Genomic DNA, 13,231 nt, shown 5'->3' with positions numbered 1-13,231 from the left:
TGTCTACATGGTTACTTTAGACACGTCCCAGATTATCCTGCCTACGTTCTGTGTTGATCAAGAGATGCGTGAGTGCAGTAAATGTCACACTATGCTACAGCTAACAAGGCTGCTATGCGGCACAGTTAATTAGCCAGGGCCAGGCAGTGAGTGCGCACACTCTTAGCTCAGAACACTTGCAGTGTAAGGTTGTATCAGCTTTCAGCACCAGCACAGAAAGACTGTGTCTACTCACAGCATGACATGTAGGCATATTCTGAACATAAATCAGGGTCCAAAAGCATTAGAGAAGACAACCTGCCCAGAAAAATCAGTGAGGAAAGGAATAAAAAATTAAATTAATCTTGAGACACTTGGACAGGACATAGAAATAGAACATTACCCAGTACTTTCCTCTTTAAGACTAAGGATGTATGTGTGATTCTGGAATTCAGATAGCCAGCTTGTATTTTCTGGTAAGTCTCTCAGGATACAATTAATCTAATCAAATAGGGAAGCCTACACTATAGAAATCTACATCTGAGCTAGACCCTTTATAGATACCCTTTATAGTTAATGGAAAGAAACAGGAGATTTCAGGGAGCAATTCATCTCATTCTAAAGTAGACATCTAAAAATATCTCAAATGAGTCATACCTTAAAAGTGCCTATTTCTCTCCATTAAACATAAAAGAATGCCAGACATCTAGCTCTGATGTAGACTACAGTTCTGCATTCATCTAAAGACAAGAAAGACAAATCCCACTGTCTGTGCCTATGTTCCTTTAAGTGAGGATAACTGTATTGCTTAATTTGTCAGGAGAATTTTAAGGCATTAGAAGCTGTGAATGGTTCAAAGACTGACTTCTCATGGGCCAGGTAGCTATAACAGAATTTTATTTTTATAATAGCATTTATAAAAGAATTCTTACCTCTCAGGGTAGGTATTTTGAGACTATATATATGTGAGATATTTTGTTCTTAATAATACCTGGCTTCATCTGCACAATTTACAAATATCAGTCAGCATTATCTGTATTATGCAGCTGTTTCCTAAAACACAAACTAAGGCCAAGTGCTAATTTTCTGATTAAATATTTAATTGGCCAAATAAATTGCCCAATTCTCCAAAACATTCACCAGCTGGTTCTGCTGATGGACTTAAAAGTCTGATTTGGATCTCCTTGTCCTCTCTCACATATTCTCATTCTCTTTCCCCTCTCAGCTTGAGCTCTACTCTTTTCAGTCCTTCAGACTCCTTACTGCCATAATTGAAAGAGTTACTGTATTCAACAACTTTTGTCTGAAACATGAACGAATTACCTTTATCAACTTCTTTCAGGATCTTGTATTAGCAACCAATTTAAAATTGAACAAGAGTAAAACTGGGTTTTCCTATCCCCAGCTGACTGCTGATTCTTAACTTTCTTAATGGTGCATCAAAGCAAAAGAGTAGTAATCTAAGTGTTAATTTATCTTATGCTGCCAAGTTAATGTACCTTCCAGCACCGATACCTCATTGCTAATCTTTATTGTTTGGATCTATGAGAAAACAACTGATTTAAAAGTCATGTTATTGCTGTAAACAGAATAGTAATTATTGCACCAGAAGCTCTGATTAAGAAGTAGGCATGCCTCAGACAATCATAGATGGTAGATCTCTAGCAAGCTAACCCTAATCTCTGCTGTGGAAGGGCATCCACAAAATTTTGCCTCTGAAATGTAAGTTACCAGTTTCTGAGTTCATCTAAGTTAGAAGTGGTAGTTATTTCTTAAACCAGAGAGATCTGTATCAGAATGCCATTACACTGCTCCAAAATGGTTCTATGGTATCTTACATGTTGACACTTCCCATGGCATTATGGCTTGCAAATATCCCGCAGATGATACATGTGGAGCGTAAAAGCATCAAGAAAATCTTCATGACCCAAGGAAGGCCAATGTTGACGATAAAGCTAACTTTATCTCTTTGCACTTACCCTTGGTGGTAGGCTATTCTTACAGGTACACATACATTGTGGGTAACTCAACATACCCTTTGGTACAGTTTTTGCTTACGGGTTACTACCGCTTTACAGAAATTGAAATATTGTATTTGTTATTTGCCATGCTAGTATCACATATATATCTCAACCTAAGCGTTGCAAGACTAATATATTTACTTATTTTAACCTAAGTGCTATGACCAGTATACTTACAAATATCGTACATGATGAATAACGGTGGAAGAATGTAGGTGTTTATGAAGTTCGTAACAAATCAGTGGAGCAAAATAACAACGGTTTGACCCATTGCCTAAGGAAAAAGAAAAGGCTTGTGAGTTTTCCAGTTGAAAATAATGCTCATATTCACTAGATTTGTAAATTGCTTCCTTAGAATAACACAGTGCCTAAATTTAACTCTAGCTGTAGCCCCAGGTTTCATTAGATAGACGCGAATACATTTTTCTACTCGGCCAAAGGCGTTTCCTCCCCCTTTTTTGTGACCGGCGCAAACAAGAAGGCTGTCAGAGAAGAGAGTGATGCCAGAAGCCCTTCTTTGCGGGACGGCTCCGCTACCAACGTTTACCAGGTGAAGAGAGGCCGCACCTTGCAGGTGTGGAGCCCTGCTCCTCCGGGCAGTGCCCACGCAGGGCAAACAGCCCTCCTGCCCTACAGGCAGGGCTGGGCTGAGGCGGCGTTTGCCTGGGCTCCGCCGGCGGGCGCTGAGGCGGGCGGGAGCTGAGGGGGACGCGGGAAGGCGGGCGGGCGCTGAGGCGCGCGGGCGCTGAGCGGGACGCGGGAAGGCGGGCGGGCGCTGAGGCGGGCGCGGGGACGCGGGCGGGCGCTGAGGCGGGCGGGCGCTGAGGGGGACGCGGGCGGGCGCTGAGGCGGGCGGGCGCTGAGGCGGCGGTTGGGGCGACCGTTGGGCGGGTCCGGGCAACCGCCAGAGAAGCTGCGCGGCCAGCTTTGCCAGGGCGGCCGCAGGCTTTCCTGCGGGCTCTGGAAGAGAGAGCTGGGCAGGAGCTGCTTCAGGAAACGTCACCAGAAGTCTCTCCCGACAGGTGACTGTTGTTTCTGGACCAGATACGTCTTTTTTGGTTCTTCCCACACTTCAGAGCTTTTCCTTTCTCTCCGGACACGTGGGCCTTTCCCTTGGCAACGCAGGAAAGATGTTTTGCTGTCCTGTTTCAAAATCCACTTTCTCCAAGCAGTTGCTACAAGCCCGTAAGTAACCACGTGTGAAAAAGTTTGAAAAAAATAACCAACCTAAAACCCGGTAAGAAAACAACACTTTTGCCTGTGGACCCTCAGGGTTAATGAGGTTCTCGTCTCAGGATACAGTTAGTTCAAGCGTATGGTGTTCCTCACACGCCGGCCAGTGTTGATGGTCAGGTGCTGCTCTCCTGATGAGTGAGAAGCTGCAGTTATTCCTGTCTTAGAAGAGGAAATAATATGCTGTTGTCTGTGAACTATGTAATGTAGGTTAAAGTTATATTGACCCACTATAGAGAACGTTTTGAACTGTTTCAACTAAGAGAACAAATTGGTAAGGAGGTCAAATATTCTTGTTGCTACTGCGTTTACTTAAGAGAATTTGCAAGGCTCTACTACCCTGGGTATAAGAGGATTTAGATAACTTAGAGTTCCCCTGTTCATAGCATCAGAAACTGTTTCAGCCTGTGCTCTGACATATACGTCTTGACTTCTAACAGCAGTCACGCCCCCATACCCTTCAAACTCTCAAGCTTTTTTTCCCATTATGTTTCTATTTGTTGTTTACGTATTTTCATCTGAGCTACTACCCCACTTGACCTTCCTGCACTGTATCTAGATGAAAGCTTTTCATTCAGAGCATTCAGATCCCCAGGATCTCATGCATTTGCTTTTTGTTTGGGTGAAAAAAAATCTTCACTTTCTCTCACTACTATCTTAAATGAAGGTTTACAATTAAATGTGCTAGTTCCAACAAAGTTTAATCCAGCATAGCACAATATGATTACTGCCTTGTAACATCCCTGTGCAAAAGAGGATGTTAGTTGAATAGTTCCTTATTATTATTTCTCTGGGGAACTGTTCAATATTTCAGACTGCTACACACTTTTATTTGGACACATTGTCTCATTGTTGTCTATATATTATTACGGGAAAGCAGATACTTCAGGGATTTGCCAGTCATCTGAGTGTCAGATTTCTTCAGAGCTAACAGTAGTTGAATGCCAGCACTATCCACCTGCTTAGCTTCTAGCAACAGTTGGAACATTAACCAGGTCTGTAGGTCTTTTTTACAAAGAAACTGAATATGGAAAATGTATTCTGCAGCCCAACTGAGGAAATGGACGACATTTCTCTCTTTTGTGTCAGGAGTATTTCTTTCAATGTTATTCTTTGTTTTACTTCATCATATTATTCTTGTTTTAAAATCCTCTCCAAATCAACTGATTGCCATCTGGTTTGCCAGAGCTTTGTATTGGTGTCATGTAAACCACTTCCAATTCCAAACATACATTTCAAGGGTACAGATAAACTATCAGGGATCTCAACTTTGTCATCTTGCTCTAGATCCAACAAAAAACTTAGAGTTTGATTACTTTTGAGCTGCAGCGCCTAACTCAGCATCCAGAAGTAGAAATCAAAACTCAGGAGTTGGGTGCTGAGGTACCTTATCCAATGCCTGTAAAGATATATTCCTAGGTTCTCTGACACAGTCCTGTATCAAAAATGTCACAGCTGAAGAATGTAAAGTGCTGAATCAATGTTAACGCATTCTGCTGGTTCAAATACACACACACAAATGAAGTTAAGTTCTACCAACAGTCTTTATATATAAATCAGGTATTACTGTCTGCATCATTTTAATATTAGGTCAAATAAGGTATAATTTGTCTTTCTGCAGTCAATGTAAACCCAGAATAATCACAGTACTGTTCTATATGTACTCAAAAGAGATGGCCTGTGTTGTCCTACCTAATCCAGAACAAATTTATACTGTCAAGTGAACGTGAAGTCATGGATTTAGACATTGATATTGGTGTAGTCTGGGGAGACTTTTGCATCTAACCCATAAGACACATTAAGTACTCAGAAATGTCTGAAAATCTCAACCCTTTTTCTTGGACAATACAGCTTGGGATTTATCCTACTTTAAGCAATAAATTGGTCTAGGAGGGAATCTTGACTGGTTTCTCCAGACCTACTGTATAGTCAGCAGAGTAAGATAGGCAGAAGGCAAATCACATCTTAGGAGGACTGAATCATCCTCTGGAGATGCTCTTCTACCTCCCTCAACTGTAGAGAAATTACAAGGTATATATAACTTTGGCCCCGTTATTTAAGTGCTTACAGTTAAATGGGATGATTTCAGGCCCTGAAGTCTGACTAAAGCCTGCCTCTTTTGAATTCCTATATGCTTTTATGTAGCTGCCTACTCTGGAAAATAATCACTTAAAATTGAAGAGTCTCCTTGTATTATTTTTTAAGAAATACCAACAGGTTTCCTCCCATAATTATTTAGCCTTTGTATTTTCTATATATACAAGGAAATAGATAATTGGCAAACTAAAAGCATGCCCAAAATTCACTTGCAGGCAGGATTTATGTTAATGATATTGTAACATCATGTTGAAGCTTACATGAAAATTTCTTCTAGTATTTATATATGTACAGTACCTCTACAAGGCACACTGATTTAACTTCCTTTGAAGACATATATATAATTTTGTAACTCCTTGTGTAGTTAACTCACCTATTAAACTGATGTTCTATTTATGGAATAATACAGCACATTCTCAAGCAATATGTGGTCATGTAAAAAAAGACCCTATCACACAGACACAGGAGGAGATAGAGTAAGGTTGCTATGGGAACCTTAGCTCTAAATGGTCTGGCTTTTGTTGGCTTAAAATCTCAAACATTGCGTTGCATTAATTATGTTTTTGTTGAGGTTCTTTGCACTGAGTATGAAATTTGTTGTTGGATTGCTGTTTCAGTTGCAATGCAACAAAAATTTATGCAACATTTTTAAAAACAAAATGACATCTGTTAGCTAATACAAGAAGAGAAGAATGTGTTTTATTACCTGACTGAATTATGGCACTGAAGAAAATATACTGAAGAAATAGGGACAAGATTTTCTTGTTATTCATCTAGCTAAATTTCAGCTATGACTATCCTCAGTTATTGAATATGGATCATGGATCCTAACAAACTAATACAGCAGAAGCAGCAGTGGGAGGGAGCCACAACAAAAGGCAGGAATGGGGTGGCAATTGTGGGAGAAAAGGGCTGGAGAAATCTCTGTTGGAAGCATGGGAGGGATTTTGGTACTGAGAGTGTACACGGGAAGAGGCTGAAAACAGAAACTGAATGAAAGGAAAGAGCTAGAGAAAAAGATTTTAGAGAAGACTGAGGGATGGGAAGAACTTGAACAATGACAGACAAGAAGCTGAAGGATTACATTTAGTACAGGAGCCACAGGGAGAAGTGGGACAGAAGTCGATAAAGAGAGTCTGAAAACAAGGTGAGTCTGTCTGGGGAGGAGGAGAAAGATGGTAGCCGATGGGTTGCTATTAAACAAACTGATGAGGACAGTAATAGAACTCAGAATGCCCCCAAATTATTAAAATATTGTTATTCAGATCCTACAAACTAGAAATCACAAAAACATCTTAACATAGTTTAATATAGATAGCATATATGTTGTTCTGAGGCCTCTTCAAATCTTCTGCTGCATGAAAACAACAAAGTTTCACGCAGTAAGACAGGAAACATTCTACAGCATTGAATTTCTTCCCAATACATTTCAAGTGTCATTTGATGATCTTCCTTTTGGAAAGCTACTTATGAGTAATGACTAAGATTTAATTTTCCTTTCTCTAAATTATATTACCTATTCTTAAGAAGATAATATTTCATTTGTTGAATTTTCCATAGAATGATTACAATCTTTATTCATCCTTATGGGTGGTACAGAGTCTGGAATTTTTATGATGAAAACTGATACAGCACTTTAAAACTTCTCTATGCTGAAAAACAATACATTTAGCTTCTATACTACAAAGCAGCAAACAGGACAGACGTTAATAATAGGTCACCTCCACTTTAAGTGTCCTTATATGGTAACTGTAATTTAAACAGTCTGCTAAAATTTCACATTGTTGTAGCAACCATAAATCCTCAGTCAAAGTACTTGTATCTTCCAACTGACGGCAAACTGATCAGTTTTCATCTCTTTATTTTGTTTAAAAATAAAGAAAACAGTGCTTGTGATCTAAGTACCTTTTATAGAAATGTACAGAATTTTATATATTAAAGTAAGCAAATTTAATCACAAGTTACAGAGTTTTCTTAAAAAGAAATAGAGATGAATGTCTTCATAATACTAAAAGGAACAGTATCTTTCTTCTGAGCACTAAATAGTCTGAGTAATATCCTCACATATGTTCACAATATGCTTACAAACTGCTGTGGACCTCATGCTCCCAGAAAAGACAAATAACTACCAAAGCGACTCTCAAGATCTTTTAGCAGAAGGAGGAGTGAAACACCAAAACCAGTCTAATCCACTCCTGTCAAAATCTGCAGGCCAATCCAATCACATACCAGTTGTGCTTATGGTAGTTAACATCTTAGCTTTTGACAAAATTCAACGGTGATACTAGTGACATGTTTATGTGACATGAGTGTGTTACTATAGGGGCTCTAATGATTTCTGACAGGACTCAGAGTGGCAGCAGCTGTTCCCCAACCCCATTGTCTCCTAGCACCTTGGCCTCCTACTTTTAACTGCTACAAGTGACTACTTGAAGAAGGTGACCTGATGGTACCCATTAGGAATAATACACCAATGACAACCAGATTCATCTCATTTTTATACATGCAGCTAACGATGACATATGCCTGGAATGAATCAAAGACAGATACATAATGGCTGACACTGTCATTTATCAAAGAGCATAAAGACTTGGGGAATCTTTAAAGTTAAAACAAATGCTTGTGATAGGCTGCTTTATAAACTGGGACAGCTTGTTAACAAATACTGCAGAACTCACAAATCACTATGAGTTAGAACATCCCCTCCCACTGAGATGTCCTTATACAGTATGTGAGCACACGAGACAACTCTCATTTCCTTAACCTCCCCTGTCTCAGGGCCCATATCGCTTACACAAATCAAAGTTCTCTGCAGACTCCATCAGGGCCATGGCTCTACTTCATGAATATTTTTTACCTTTTATTTCATAGGGATTATACAGGGGCTAGTTTGGTTATCTATACAATTCTGGAGAAAACTTCATCTTGCCTTGAGCCTTCCAAACGCACATTCCGTCATTGGACAATTACTATATGTATAACTGAGTATTTCATGTGGACTGGTGCTGTTAGGATATACCTCCATTAAAGAATGTAAATGACATCTTCAAAAATAGCAGTGGATGTCCACATCCTTCTAACAGAGGAAGTAATGTCCCAGAATGACATTCCTCGTCTTGTGGAAGAGCGGAAAAAGACTGAAAAGAGCAAAGAACTTTGGACTTCTACACAGATATGAAGGTCTTCTTACACATCTTGTACTTCAATCTTCTGAGAATCACTGGAAAGCTCTGATGTCACACTACAGTTTTGTCCATCCTCATTGGAATAGTTGGCATGCAGGATAAATAGAGCATGCAGGTCATACTGACTCTGATAAGACATTAGCTACTGTCGTGTATGACTTCTTAAAACTGAACCAGGAAATAGGCTGAAAAATCCACTCTCAGTATTTCAGTGACAGTCTGAGAGAGGCTCTTGATGCTACACAGGTTTTTCCTAGCCATGATTCTACTATTATTTTCACTGCAAGACCACAAGTGTTGCAGGCACCTAACAGGTGGTTAGGTTAAGCACAGGATTAGAGTTCAAAGTGGTCTGGATAAATTAAAAGAAATTATCTAAACCAGCAAGATGATATGCAGCGATGGCAAGTAGAAAATCATACACTTTAGAAGGAGAAATCAAATGAACTAATCCAAAATGAGATATAGCTGGCTAGGGAACAACAGTACAGAAAAGGACCTGGATTTATATTGGATTACAAATTGACCATGATCTAACTGTGATTTTGTTGAAAAATATTTTAGGATATATTAAAGGGAATTGCAGTATGTCAGAAGCAGAAGACAGTCATTCTGCTTTATTCAGCTTTGGAGAGACCTACGTTAGTACTGCATCCTGTTTTGAATGCCCCACTTTAAAATACAAGTTAAAGAGACTCCAGAGAGATTAAAAATAATAAATGAAGGAAGACTGGAGGAACAGTAGAAAAGACAAGACTGTGAAACACAACATCAATCTCCCAATATAGAAAAGTTACTCAAAAGAGCACAGTGAACTCTAATTGAGGTAGAAGAAGAAACTTATTTGTAGAGAAGATTATTTAGGTTAATATGGAAAAAAAACCCCACCTTTCTAATACACTATCTGTGGAGACTGAAGATCAATCTTAAACGGAGATTTTTAAGGGCATATGCCAGTGACATTTTAAGTCTTTACAACTTAACTCTATGCAGAAGGACAAATGAAATGATCCCTTTACATCTTTCAAATCCTGTACTTTGTGGATTCTGTTCTTTGCAGTACAGTTATTCCTACATATGTTTTTATTGGTTCCCCTTCACAGATGAGACTGAGTTCACTACTGTACTTAACCACTAAAGTACACAGTCCCCTTCACAGATGAGACCGAGTTCACTACTGTACTTAACCACTAAAGTACACAGGCAGAAGCGCATCCATCATCATAGTCCAGATCGCCAATCTCCTTTTACAGTCAGAAAGAGGTTTCAGAAGTTTTTCTGATTAGAAGGGGAATTTGTCAGAAACAAACTCAGTGTCTTAGCCAGCAGCATGAGCAGTAGGGGAGTATCATGCACACTGACTAGAGGTAGGATGTAGTGATTTTTTGCCTCTGCTTTCATTATGATTATGATACAACCCCTTGTACACAAACCTGACCTTTTCCTTTGCTTTAGTATGTATTTTTGCTTGTATGTGTACGGGTTAATATTTGCTATTTTATGTGTCCTTGGTGTAGTTTATAAACATGATTTGGATACATACAGAAGTTTCCTATATAAAACGTGTAATAATTTTTGCTAAAAGATTGCCTTAATTGCTCTGAAACCTAAGTATTCTTAAAGCTTTAGACAGATAGGCATCTAATGAGACAGGGGAAAGGTGATCCTCCTCTAAGACGTGTGACCCTGCTGAAACAATTTAAATTATATGCATTATATGTTGATTATATACATTTGTTTAAATTGGACATCTCTACTAACGTAAAGATCTTCAGGCAAATGATTATTGGCAAAGTATCTCCAAGGATTTCAGCTACAAAACAGAGTTTCCTTTTCTGATGGGTGTGAGACCATTATAAAGACAGACAATCGTCAAGTTCTGTTTTGTTAGCAGGCAATTAAGAACACATATTTCTTTCCATGTGTGATTGTGAGAGTGACAAGTATAACTTCATAGGAAAAAAAGTTTCAATATCTATTAAATGTGTTTAAAAGTACTTTAGAAGTTGACTTAGGCATATTTCCCATTGATTTGAAAAGCAAGAGATTAGAGACAGGGTCTGACTGTGCATATATGCATAGTATGTTTTGTATGCTGGATGTTTTTGGATGCCTGACATGCCTTAAGTAACAGTCTGAGTCTTGCTGTGCTTTTATTTAATTTTTTACTGTGGTAAAATTTTCTATTATTTTATTTTCTTGATTACATAGTCTTTGATTTTAATATTTTGTGCTGTAGATGCATTCACTATATTCTTTTGTTATAAGATGAAAGACTATTGTGATTGTGCCATAATATTTATGTTGACAAATGCAACATTTTATATTTTTCCTCCTTTACATCAGTTAGAACTTCTGCTCTTATTAGTAAAATGATGAAAGAGTTATTCTGAAAGACAAACAACAGATTTATACTGTTGCCTAATCATAAAGCTTGGATTGCAATCAGTAAATGTATTTCATCAGTCTGCATGCAAAAACATATTTCCATTAGAGTACCACCATAAAAATATTAGAGAAAAGGAAAAGTTTATTTCAGCTTAACAACAGAGTTGCTTCAGGAAACTTACAGCAAATATGATAAAGTGCATCAAAATATACTGAAATATCTTTTATACAGCCATTTTGAATATACACTGGGAAGTACATCCTAAATATCTCAGACCTGATGTATTCTCTTGAGCCTTTTACGTGCTCCCTTTTAACACTTACAAAACAACTGTCAACAGTTTTGCTTTTCTTTAGTTAAAGATCAATCTTTGCCTCAAAATATGTCATAAAATAACTACCCAGTGTACATTACTAAGGAATAATTAAAAAATAGAAGATTATCCCAAATTTTTTGGATGGAACATTTTATGTTTTCATTTATAATTGGTCATTTCTTCTTTAGCATGATTCCATGCATACATTTTAAATCATTATCATCTATAAATTTTTTTTCTCATGATCATAATTATTCTTCTATTCAGGAGAGGTCACAGGTGTAATGGTTCTGGGCTGTGCACCAAATTCTGTTATTTTTTTTCTTCTAGAAAAAAATGGCCTTCCAGGTATAGCCCAGACCCTACAAAAAGAAATACTTATTTCCAAAAGTAATATCTAATGCTGTGTTGTGGCTAATGATGCTGACACATCTTTCAATCACTCTTTTATAGCTATAAATCTCACTTTGATCCTTAATGAGTGACAATTTTCTCAGCCCAACACAGTTGCTTGATCTCACTGTCCAACAAGAGAACTTGTACATTTAATTAAAACTGTTTCTCTTTTAATGTTTATAATACAGTAATGACTAAGTGCAGCAGATATTTAAGCAACAGCCATGGCAATGAATAACGGGATTTTTATTTTCAGAATGTTTATGACAGTAGCAGGAAACCTAATAGGTATTTGTTTATTACAGTTCTTTTCCAATAACACAGTATTGCATTTTGAGGTAGGTTGATCAGATTTAAAAAACAGGTGTCCTTCAAGGAAGGAATTAAGAAAACATTTTAAGCAAAGTCCCAGTGATCTTCAGCACTCCGTAGTTATTTACTACCTACTTGACAAGCTATCCTTGATACGAAAATTTAACAAAAAACTTTTCCACATCCTGATGTATCATTGTAAGTCCTAGCACATACATGAATGGTACTCTTCCATTTGGGAACCTTCCTGAAGAGTTAACTACAGTATGTGAGCTATCCTGGAATAATATCAGGTAGAAAAACCCTAAAATTAAAACACTAGCTTTAATAGCAGGAGCAAGACATTGCAAGCACAAGAAATACATCTGATTTTGCTTTAAAAATGCACAGAGAAAAAACAGGCATCAGGTCATGAGGACAGCAACAAAACTTTTTTTTTTTAACAAAGGACACAGACTGTGCATCATTAATACATTCAAGGAACAGTTCTAAGAACAACAGTAGAAAACAGTGAAAAATAATTCAACCCACAACCGTTATTTTCTGAAAGGTGGGACTGTTAAAAAGCATTGATTTATAGCCTGTAGAATGGGTTCATGGGTTGTAAATAACAAAAAATTATTCAAGGTGCCTATAAATTCCCTTGAACTTCTATATGCAATTTATGTAGTAGTAAAGAAGATTAAGTAATGTACACTACCACAACTACAGAAGCTGCAGAACTGCAATCCCAATTCCATTTTATTCCTTAAGTAAGGAAATAATGTTTCTGTGGAGTAGCCAGCCCCATTTTGTTGGCTAACCTTACAAAACATAGAGGAACCAAGAAGTAATTGGAAAGAATCAGAAATACAAAGAAAAAAGACTTTTTTCCCCCATCATTTCAGTACTGAATCATCTAGGCCACATTCATTAATAACAATTTTTTCATTGTGGGAAGAGAAGGAAAAGTTAGATTTGTAAGGTGAAACAAATATTCATCATTGCCTAATGAAGTAATCGGCTTTTCACTCTATGAAGTGCTGTGCCAACAGAGCTATGCATATGCACATGTTTGTAAATTCAGGATCTTAGATTGTGTCCTGTGATTGTCAACTACCTGAGTGGGGGTAGTCAACTTCTAGTGGCTGCTAAAGGCCTGGAAGGAGTGATCTGATGCATTTCATCCCTGGGCTCTGACTCTGTGAACACACTTAACATTTTGGCTGAGAAGAGAAAGAAAACTCAGTAAATTCTGTATGAGTTCCCCCAGCAGGAAGGGGAATGCTAATTTTCTCTTTGTCATTGATCACTCAGTTACTTC

Source organism: Aquila chrysaetos, chromosome 2, assembly GCF_900496995.4.
Source record: "Aquila chrysaetos chrysaetos chromosome 2, bAquChr1.4, whole genome shotgun sequence".
Lineage (NCBI taxonomy): Eukaryota > Metazoa > Chordata > Aves > Accipitriformes > Accipitridae > Aquila > Aquila chrysaetos.
The sequence above is the reverse complement of the archived record's forward strand: the minus strand, read 5'-3'. Positions refer to the sequence as shown.